At 37.7% G+C, this 9,385-nt stretch overlaps 1 long non-coding RNA gene across 1 annotated transcript; it reads right to left on the bottom strand.

Moving 5' to 3' along the window:
• Positions 1-1,334: 1,334 nt before the first annotated feature.
• On the bottom strand, positions 1,335-8,497 carry LOC132376447 (uncharacterized). Its single transcript, XR_009506302.1, has 4 exons — positions 8,379-8,497; positions 6,607-6,662; positions 6,152-6,307; positions 1,335-1,720 (listed from the first exon to the last, which is right to left on the bottom strand). It is a non-coding gene; the product is annotated as an uncharacterized LOC132376447 (long non-coding RNA).
• Positions 8,498-9,385: the final 888 nt, after the last annotated feature.

Here is a 9,385-nt window from a genome sequence, read left to right as displayed (position 1 = left end):
ATCACAGGCCTCAAATAAATAGTTCTTGGTCACTGACTCAGTTTCTATCATTCAATTTCATTTGCTTGGAAGTTAATGTGTATGCTTTAAGATAATATTTCATTTTGTTTACTTAAAATATAACCAAAAGAAAAAAATATTATGAAATCACACCAAGAATTTCACAGATCATCTGTGTCTTTTGTTTGGGATTTTAGTCTGCATCACAACTTTGGCATTCCATTTCTGTTAGAAATAATGCCTTTAGACATTGAAGCTTTAAAAAATATATGAGGTAAGCCCTCCTGCCTTAAAGAAATGGACGTGATACCTGCTTTGGGAAACACCTATCAAAGAAGCTATTTTGGCATGAATTGCATCTACATGTTGCCACATGTCCAAAAGACTAATTCATTGAATATATTATTTTTAAAGTTTTTTAAAATGTTGCTTCTAAGGGAAACTCAAGACCAGAAAATCAGAAAAATAGAGTTCGATAGTGATAAAAGCAAATATAAGGAAACAAGCAAGAGTCACACATGGGGAGGGGGAGGGGGTTGAGGGCGTGGTGGATGGAGGTGGTAAGATTCAGGATTAACACTGCGTCCGCCATGTTTGCCAGGATATCCTGCATTGCCAACCCTGAAGTGTATGGCTATACGCAGTCTTGCTGGCTCTGCTCTGCCCAGTGCTAGGGGATGCCAGGCACACAGACTCTGATGGGTATGGTGCCCTGAGGTGTATAACACAGAGGCCCTGGACAATCCTACAGAATCCAAACCAGTCCAGACCAGCAAGCCCCATGTGTGCATTACCAGAATAAGGGAGCACATAAGATAGTTTATAACATACCAACATACTATTTATAATTTGTTTCCCATTCCAAACAAGCAGCAAAACCTTTAATACTTCCTTGGGCTTGGATAAAAAGACTCTTGTTAACTTTCTGGATTGAGGGAGATACGGCATCAGCTTACAGCCCCTGCAGGACACTTGACCAAACAAAATGGATGTCCCGGCAGAAATATCATGGAGTGGTTTAGCCAAGCTCTGGACACCTGGACTCTCTTCTACTCTTTTAAGTGCCACCTGGAATTAAACTTCTTAATCTAGATATTCTCTGCAACCCAGTGTACAATGAGTTCCTTCCCATGATTATAATATTAGACCCATACTAATATATCCTGAGGTAACCTAAGGATTTTTTGGAACCTCCTTTTTTCTTTGTTAACCTTATATTGACTTTATGATCAGAACTTGTCTTTAATTCCTAACAAATAACGTTTATTAGCTGGGAGAAGATTTCAATCTGTAAATCCATGTCTATCTCCAGCATTGCTCTATTTGTTGAGTAAACAATTTGCTGAGTGAATTGTTTATTGAATGAATAAATTAATTATGGATTAATACTGGAAAAATCTTGACCAAAGGGGTATTACAAAAAGATTTTTCAAAAGCTTTTCTAAAATCAATACAGATGATAGTAATCAAATTCCATTGATTTCAGCTGGGAACCACCTAGAAATCCAGATATTCTGTCCCTATGCCAGACCTACAGACACAGAAACTCCAAAGGTGAGGCCCAGAGAACTTGTTTTAACAAGCTTTCTAGTGATCCTGATACAAAAGTTTGAGAACAACCATCCTAGTTTATCAGACTGATCTTTCTGATGCTGTTCCTTTGATTTGCGGTCTTCACTGTGTTTGGCAGATCTTTCCAGGTGACCCACTCTGTCATCATCTGCAAAATAAACACAATAACATCAATCTTGCACCGTCACAGGAGGGACTAAGTGCAATATAGACATAAAACCACTAACTATACTTAAGGTACTTAACACATATCTGTTCTCACCCCCTTTCCTCCTCCTTTCATTATATTTTCATATCTGTGGAATCACCTATTTCTTGATACTCCATCTTAATGATCCAATTTGATTTTGAGAAGCATTTCCAAATATTTACTCTTTATAATTCTCATTTAGCTAAATTTCCATTTGGCCATGAAGCTTCTACTCTCTATATACAGTGATTTTAAATTTACGTCTAGGAAATAACTTTTAAAGTCATTAAATGTTATTAAAAGTTATTAAACATGGGTGTGGAGTGGATATCAGGGTTAAGCTTTCCACCTAAAGTGCACCTTCAAAGATCTAAGTTTATTAACATCACCTTTCATGAGGTTTGCCCAACTAGAGTCAACAAGTCTTTACTGAGTCCACCCCTTGGGCAGGACATTTAGCACTGGGTCCTGGGGAAAGGACAGTGAGTATCACACAACCCCTCCCCTCAAGGACCTTGCAGCTGAAAGGGTTTATCTTATTTATACAGTTGATGTCTCCCTCTATGCCAGAATTTATTTTTCTGAAAAGAAAAGCCACCATTCAGCGACTGAAGTAAGGAATCATGATGGAGATAGACGTGTAACTAAGTACAAGAAGGAAAAGACAGAGTGTCTCAGAAAAGGAAACACTGACTTGAAGCCTGCCCTTCACTAGCCTATACTCACTAGAAGGATTTCCAGTTGTACCAAATGCTAGCCCTGTCAGGACCTCCTGGGAATATAAACTTTCTTTTAATCCCTACTGAAAGAGGAAAAATTCTGTTTAGAAAAAGCTTGATTAATTTCAGTGTTCTAATCACGATTTTAGTCAAATGCATTGTTATTATTACCGGGTATTCAAAAGTTTTTGGTGAAAAAGCCAGTGGTGTCTCTGTGAGCTTGATTTCCTCAAAGTCTGCATATCATAAGCTTCTTGAGGAAAAGTAAAGAACAGAGTTTTGTCTTGCCCACAAATCTAGCACACTGTGCAGCCTGCAGCAATACCTCAATAGGGGATAATTTATAGAAGATGGTAGTGGTTTTTCAGCCAAAAAGTAATCTAAAGTGGACCTGCTGGTTCCAAGGATATGCTCATTGAAAATTTAATAACTATAGATACCCTAACCCCAAGAAAGGTGGTACCAATTTACATTTTTCACTAACAGGGAAAAAGTGTACATTTCCTCAAATCCTCACCAGTGCTCAGTTTTGTTAGTCTTTCTACCCTTTGCCAATCTAATCAATAAAGCATTATAATTAGATGTCCTTATTTGCATGGCATAGATGTAAGGTTGATCATAATTTTGTGTCTCTATTGGTCTATTGTTCTTCCTTCTGTGAATTGTCTGTGTTTTTGTACATGTTATTAATGATATGTTTAACGTTTTGCCTATTGATTTTATTATAGTTTTTGCAGATATTTTTGTAAATTTAGTGTGCATGTCTTTATTTTGGCTTTGTGCCCCAGTGCTCACTAATAGAGAATTTGGCTGAGTAGAGGATAGTACTTGTATTCCATGGAATATTACACAGCCATTAAAAATGATGATGTAGATCTCTATTCATGAATACAAGCACACGTTCATTACACATTGTTGAGTTTACATGAAAACACAGTAAAGATTGGTTTGAGTTTTGTTACCTCATTTGTATAAAGTGTATGAATGTATGAGTAAGTGCTCAAAGGTCAGCATTTTCCATATTTTTTGGTTTTGTTTTCCAAAAAGGAATTCCAGTGTCCGAAGTTTGGGAACTACTGTATGCTAAATTTTTCTTCGTGGTTCTCACAGCATAACCAGATATTAAAAGTTCTGAGGAAGTTACAATAAAGAAATACGCTTAACATTGTTCAAAGTAGTATTTCTCAGACTTAATTTATCACTAAACTGTTCTCATTAAAAAATAATATATTAACTGAACCAGGGTTCTGAGAGCACAATTTGAGAACTGTAGTATGGAAAACCATTTGGAAGGACAGTCACTAAAATGGTAGGAGACGTTATTGCTGGATACTGGAATATAGGTAACTTTTACGTTGTTATAATATTTTTCTTTAACGTTGGGATTTTTTACATGTATTATTTTACACTTAAAATAAATAATAGAACTTTTTTCATTTTGAAAAATAAAAGGAAAATCTTAAAAGAAAACCAAATTTAGGGATCTTAAAAATTAATCACCATCAGTTTAACTGATTTGTCATAAGAAGTTTAATGACATTTGTTTTGTAAACAAAATGCTATCAATATCATCTGGAATTGTTTTTCCAGTCACATGGGTGGATTTGGACTGATTCTGTCCTACTCATTTCTCAGGTACTAGAGAGTATGCATCTGTGTACTGATACCCTCAAATAGAGGTTCCCCAGCAAAGAGCAGTTATTCTACTAGGCAAGGGGATAGGAGATACAGAGACGAAGAAGGCCTGGGTTGACAGACAGCTGGCAGATTAGGGTTTTTATGGACCAGAGTCCCCACTCCCGTGTTGATGTTCAGCATCTGTCCACTTCCTTAAGGACTATGTTTGTATAACCTTATCATAGTGATCGTGTTGTTTTAAGACAGGAGGAAAGCAGGGATATTATTCAAGGAAAACATGTCTTTGACTTTCTTCTTAAAATTAAAATGTCTCACTATTTTTATTTACATAAACTTTTTTCCAGTATTTGCTGAAAGTGCCTTCAAAAAACTTTCTAAAACAAGCTTCAACTCAGATGAAAATGCAGTTGAGCTTGAATAACCTGAGTTCTCAGGGAGAACGTCTCTTCATCAGCTTCTATGAACAAAACCAAAGACACAATTTTGCAACAGATTTGGTCATATGGTGGCACTTATGGGCATTGCCTTCTTGGGCAAGCAGCAACTTGGAAGGAGTCATGCTGATTCCAGCAAAAAAGGTTTTATTAAAAGTGTAGGCAAACTACAAATGGTATTCATACAGAAGGGGTGCTGCCTAAGGCCTTAGGCACAAGAAAAGCACCGCAGGGTGGCACCACAGTCTCATGACTCAAGCTTAGTCAAAGTCTTATGTCGGAGTCTTTCAAGGTTACTTCCAAAAAAATCTAAACATCTGGGGGGAACAATTGGTTCTGGACAAAGAAGATACTAGAGCTCAAATTTCAAACAAAACTAAGCTTCCACTTAAGGAAAGTCCAATAAATCAGGATCCCATGACTCTGAGACAGAACTGTCAGCCGTAATCCCAGGAAATCACCCCACATACCTGGCATAGAGGGGTTTTCAGTGGGAACCATAACTAATTTTCATCAAGATGGCAGAATGTGCCAGCTCAGCCAACAGAGACTAACTAGCACAGAGCTGAGAAAATCGTGGAATTTCTCATTTACTGACTTCTAACCCAGATTAGGGAATGGATTTCAGGAAGAATTCATGTTCACATTTCACTATTTAAGACAATTTGTATATTCTTGAAGCCCAATGCTGCATCTGTCTGCTTTTTTCCATGGAAACGAAAGGTAATTTGTGACAATAAAGGCATCTCAAACCTTCCTTAAGAAGCCTTCTCAGATTCCCCTCAGGGTTATTTATCCCTCTCTTGACTCTTTAACACTTTCCTGATATTTCTGTTCGGATCTGAGAGCATGGATCTAATTTTTCATATCTCTGTCCCTCTATATACTTTTTTACAGTGAAAATAAAGGGAAACAACGGACATCGTAAATCAAAGGACAATGTTACTGAAGTTATTCCTCCCATCTCTAAGCAGAAAGTCACCTAATCTATTCAGAACTATGTTAGCTACATAATGGACACTCAAGAAAGATGCCTTAAATACAACTAAAGTGACTCTCCTCCTTTGCAGGTGTATTTGTTCTGCTTTTTCTTAGATCGTAACCAAGATTTATAATACATTTGTATAGAACTGAATTATAGACAGAGTACACATTTTTTTAGCTTGAAGAGACTTCAGCAGATATCAGGTAATAATAAGTCAACACTTACACTGTACTAACAGCTTAGTAGTTATTATTCATGCAGTCCTCACAAAAATCAGACAAGCCTATTGTCATTTTACAGCAAAGAAACCAAAGCACAATGAGTTAAGGTATATGCTCACAGTCATGCAATTAGTAAGCGACAAAATCAGGATTGGAATGTAAGGCGGTCTGGCCACACAGGCGGTACCCCCCAGACCGTCCTCCTGTATTTCGGCTCAATTGCTCCTTTTACAAATAGACTCAGTGTGATTCATGGCCTTCCTAAAATCAGAGAACAGGGTCTACATTCCTGAGCCCAAGATCAATACTCTCGTTTTCTAAATTTGAGTACAAGCCACCCAGCTACCTGCAAATAGATTCCCAGAGATGGACCATGATATTTATTTACAAACCTTTCAAAGAAGAGATCTAATAATTGACAGGAATGTATGACAGCCCGCACTGGCAAATCCTTCTTTTCATCCCATCTGGTCTCTGCTTCTCCACTGCCTTCACCCTCCAAGGACTGAGGACAGTCACGCTCTACAGAGCAGCCCTTCATGGGGAGCCTAATGGGGACAGAAGAAGCAGCCCTGAGTCAGGCGACAGTGTATGTGAGTTTCAGTCCTGGATCTTCACTAACCAGCTTTGTAAACTTATGGAAAAGATTTAATCTCTTGTGGTATAATTCCTCACGTGAAAAATAATTGAGTCAGATAGATTGCTTTAAAAAATGAAAAACCCTTTCGTTTTCAATAATTTGTATGACAGAGTGCCTAGCACAGAGTATAAGTGCTGGATAAATGTTTGTTGCACTAAATAAACTTTGGCCAGACATTGTGTTCTAATATTCTGTTTTGACACATACTTGTCCTCTTTCAGTCGTTACTTATGTTGGCTCAGTTTTCCGGCTGGGACATCCTTCTGCAGACAAAAGAGAAGGCTGTAAATGCTAGTGGGAACCACTCAATGTTCCCAATTGCTTCAGCGACACCAGTAAAGTAACCACCCCTTATCTCGGAAAAATAACTGTGAATAATACTACTAATAATGCTCTGATCCAAATTTCCACCATGGTGATAATCAACTAATTTTCTAGACGCTTCAGAGAGTAAATGGTATCCTTGAGATGATCCGAACTCTAGCCATCCCCTACCTCTTATAACATGCTTAGCTAAGTCCTAGGAATAAGTGTCCGGTTGGCACAGTGTGTGTGGATCACATGCCCACACATTGAATGTCCCCAGGGCAAGAAGAAGAATCTGGCCCCTTTGACAGTTGCACTAAGAGGGAAAACTGGGAACCCCTTCATATCAAGGCCACTTGTGATGGTAATTCCCCACCAGGAATTCAAGGCTCTTCTGCAAACAGAAAGGAATATTGGGAAACCAAAGAACAAACAAATGTGTACTCACAAGATTAATGCATATATCCCTTCATATTTTCTGTAACAAAGTCAAAGTGACTAATCATTTGCTCTTTCTGATGTAATATGACCTGACATATTGTAACCAGATTTAATAGATTACAATTTTCATGCTGAACCTGAGGATAAAAAGTTTGGACAGCACTGAAATATTCTTGCTAAAGAATCTGGCATGGCCCTTTTGTTCATTGTTTGCAGACTTTGCTTACAAAATAGTCCTGTTTGGAATTTCACAATCACATTAGTATATTAAAATGTGTGTATAATTCTGCACAAAAGAAACTTACTTCACCTGGTATAATCCACATTTATTTAACCACGGAACAATTATTTTAGTTTTATTTGACCATACTTTTTCACAAAATAAATATCATTTCAAAGAAGTGTTTAACAGGGAATGCATATCAAAATCATCTGTGGAATTTTTAAGAAAAATACGTATGTAGCTCTCCCAACTCCAGTTGGTGGGGGGATAGAAGAAGGAATAGGAGATATTTGTATTTTTTAAATCTCTAGAAGTGACACTCACTCCCAGCTGGAAATCAACATCCTAGAGGAGGACAAGGGTCCTGTAGAACCCAGCGTGAGCCAGGCCCCCTGAGCTGATGTGTAGGAGATATTAGCCATTTTGCTCTTTATCATTCAAAACACAGATTCCAGCCCTTTTAGATCAAAAGTCTACTTAATAATCTGTATATTCTAGGGCTTCCCTGGTGGCGCAGAGGTTGAGAATCTGCCTGCCAATTCAGGGGACACGGGTTCGAGCCCTGGTCTGGGAAAATCCCACTTGCCGCGGAGCAGCTGGGCCCGTGAGCCACAACTACTGAGCCTGCGCGTCTGGAGCCTGTGCTCCGCAACGAGAGAGGCCGTGATAGTGAGAGGCCCGCGCACCGCGATGAAGAGTGGCCCCCGCTCGCCACAACTAGAGAAAAGCCCTCGCACAGAAACGAAGACCCAACACAGCCATAAATAAATAAATAAATAAACAAATACTTTAAAAAATAATGACTCCCTTCTTTATAAAAAAATAAAATTAAAAAAAAATAATCTGTATATTCTAGTGCTGTGCATTAGAGGGTATATAAAATAATAGCTATTTTCTAGATAACATGTATCCACAAAGGAAAGAAATCTGCAGTAAAATACAACATTGCAAACTTGGGTTGCTATTTCTCATTTAAAAGATCATCACTTGAAAATGTAAGGTGACTTACTCAGGTTGCTTCTTTCCAGATTGAGGCATATTAGAGCGAATTCTCAGGATTTCATGGACTCGTCACTACGGCTCCTGGGGAGTGCTGTGGGTTTAGGAGCCTTGCCATGCCAGAATCATGTTTCTTTCTTTAGCTGTAACTCTTTGAAGCCTGAGTTTCGTCCCTTTCTGGTTTTGATTGCTGCTTTGGACTTTTTTGCCTAGTTTTTCCTTTGTTGTTGTTGTTTATTTCATTATGAATTGCAGCAGGGAGATTCTACAAGACAGTTTCATTTCAGTATCTTATCCGGAAAATGTCTCTTAAATGTAACTATGTTTATGAAATAATTTATATTTAATTTTATATTAGCTAGTTCTTTCAAACTCAATTATTTTGCTGAAATCTAGGCGCAGAACTTCTTACACGTAACTAAATTGGAGGCTGTAAGAGCTCTCATTTGAAAGAGAAAAAACATGAAACCAGAAATGTGAGTCTCCTTTTTACAGTCAGCTGTAATTTTGTTAAAAAATTGTGAAGCCATTCACCGATTCCTGAGGGAATTTATTTTATTCCAGCACCGTGATGTACATATCTTCTCTTTGCTGATGAGAGAAGTTAGAGGATACAGAATACATATGACCCAGGCTGCTAAACTAAGGACTATTTTCTAACTATGTTCTAGTGCAACTGAAATTATTTTCTGTTGTGTTTTCACACCACTCAATGTAACAAAATAAGGATTATATTGCTATTAAATTCTTTTAACATAAAGGACTCTTTTTAGATATCAGCTCTATAAACTTCTAAAAGCTTTTATAAGTGTAAAGAATCATGAAATGTGTTTCATGTTATTGTGGTAACTCACAAACTGGTGACAAAAAATGTAATTTTTAATTTTCAATTTTTCTCCCCAAAGCTATATCGTTGTTTCCACCAGTACCGTAAACACTACTGTGTTAGTTCCAGTGTTTGAAACGGCAGCACTCTGTCTCTGCTCTGACATGTTTAAGACAAAGATTGCCTCTAAC

This window comes from Balaenoptera ricei, chromosome 12 (genome assembly GCF_028023285.1).
Source record: "Balaenoptera ricei isolate mBalRic1 chromosome 12, mBalRic1.hap2, whole genome shotgun sequence".
NCBI classification, from domain to species: Eukaryota; Metazoa; Chordata; class Mammalia; order Artiodactyla; family Balaenopteridae; genus Balaenoptera; species Balaenoptera ricei.
The sequence above is the reverse complement of the archived record's forward strand: the minus strand, read 5'-3'. Positions and strand labels throughout refer to the sequence as shown.